Raw genomic sequence first — 2,039 nt, forward strand, 5'->3', positions numbered from 1 at the left:
AGACTGTCTCAAATTAACTGGCTGTCTCCTATAGTCACTCATCACCAGGTTAATGGTCTCCATTCACTTACTACCAAATATATTCTCAGTTCTTTACATGACATCTGCTATATTTCACTCCCTGCTGCTGGTAAAAATGGTGCCCAAGTAAATTAAATAAAGGGTGTACACATTTGAAAAATGCTACATTCAAGTGCAAGTAGTATATTTCATCAGTGTTCTGAAAGTATTTTTATGAAGACCTTAAAATAATTTTCTCTCTCCTCACTTCAACCTTGTGGCTGTTGTCAAGTGGGCAGTCATTTTGCCTTTTTTGACGCCTCCTCACTTGTCCTGACGTGACCACTAGGCCTCCTCCTCAAGCATGGTTGCCATGGGGCTAGAATTCACTGTTTAACCAATCAGGCCCATTTGTTGTTAGGTTGTCCTTGCTACAAACTCAAGTGCAAAACTCTGAGATAATGAAAAGAAAACAAAATGGAGGAAATAGGGACAAAACATCCCTCCATTTCTATTCAAGATGTCCCAACCAGGTGCCTCTGCCTTCCAGGTTCTGCCACTCAGGTTCCAGTGCTCTCACGTTTCCCAGTCTAGAACCAATGAAATTAATCTCTTGGAAGTGAAGGAAACAGATCAGAATGACTTTACACAGGAAACACCATCTGAACTGGGCATTATAAGATGGAGGATGTGCAGGGGGAGAAGGGATTAATCATGGGGTTGTACAATTTGATGGGTGAGGGAGGTGAGGGAAATTGAAAGAATCTGTTTTGAAAATAATATATTCAAATTTTGTAAATAAGCTAGTTGTTGTTGTTGTTATGTGCTGTCTAGTTGCTTGCGACGCATAGTGACCCTATCTACAACAGCCCTAAACCCTGCTCTATCCTGTGCCAATCGCACTGCCCCTGATACACCCATCCCGATTACTCGTCACTGAATCAACCCACCTCATAGTCTTCCCCTCCTGTGCCGTCCCTCTACTCTACCCAGCATGATGTCCCTCTCCAAGGACCTGTCACTCCTTACAACATGTCCAAAGTATGTCAGACGAAGGATGGATAGGAGTTCCACGGGCAAAGTTACAGAAGATGGCATTACAAAAGAGGCAAGAATGCACAAAAGATTGAGCGATAGTTGTCAAAATAGGGGTACAGATGAAACATTCAGCTTTCTGGGCCCTAACTCCAGAGATTTTGACTCCAAAGGTTTGAAGTGAAGCCAGAGAACATGTAGTGTCAACAAAAGCCCCATGCTGTTCTAATACTGACAGCATAAGCTGACCACATGTTTAGAATCAGTTTTTATGTATCGGAACCAGTCTATTGATCTGGAGAATTACATAGCGAAATCTTTCGGGGGCTCAGCTGGAGAAACTGGCTCACAGGCAAATTCACATACAATACTGATCACTCAGTATTTTTAAGTAATAGCCAGCTGAAATAATCTTGCCTTCCTTTCTAACTCTATAAAAGTCAGCATTTCCAAGCATATCATATATAATTATATATAAAGACACAAAGATCATGAGGCCAAGATTATGTAGTTCAATCTACATATAAGAATTATTGCTGTTGTTGATTGCTGTAGAGTTGAACATAACTCATAGCGACCCTATGAACAAAAGACCTGAAGCCTTTCTATAACTATTGACATTTATCAAAGTTCATAGAGTTTCCAGAGGCATGTTGTTTTAAGAAGTGGATGCCACTCCTTCCATAAAAGGATTAAATATCTGTAACTAACTGAACTACCTTTACCCCTACTCACTATTGGGAAAATAAAATAGATCAGGAAAGGAAATGTTGCTAGTGAGTTATGTGTAAAAAAATTTCTCTACTCTAGTGGCCAAGTGATGAGTTTTACTGCCAACCTAAAGGGAGGTGATTAGCATCACACCAGTAGTTCTGTGGGAGAAGGATGGGCAGTCTCCTCCCTTGCAATTTATAGCCTCTGAAAACCCACAGGAGGATCAACTGTGAGTTGGCATGACTCAACAGCACATAAAAGCAACAAATATATATATATATATACACACA

This window comes from Elephantulus edwardii, unplaced genomic scaffold (assembly GCF_000299155.1).
Source record: "Elephantulus edwardii isolate Elephantulus edwardi_28Jun2011 unplaced genomic scaffold, EleEdw1.0 scaffold00040, whole genome shotgun sequence".
Lineage (NCBI taxonomy): Eukaryota > Metazoa > Chordata > Mammalia > Macroscelidea > Macroscelididae > Elephantulus > Elephantulus edwardii.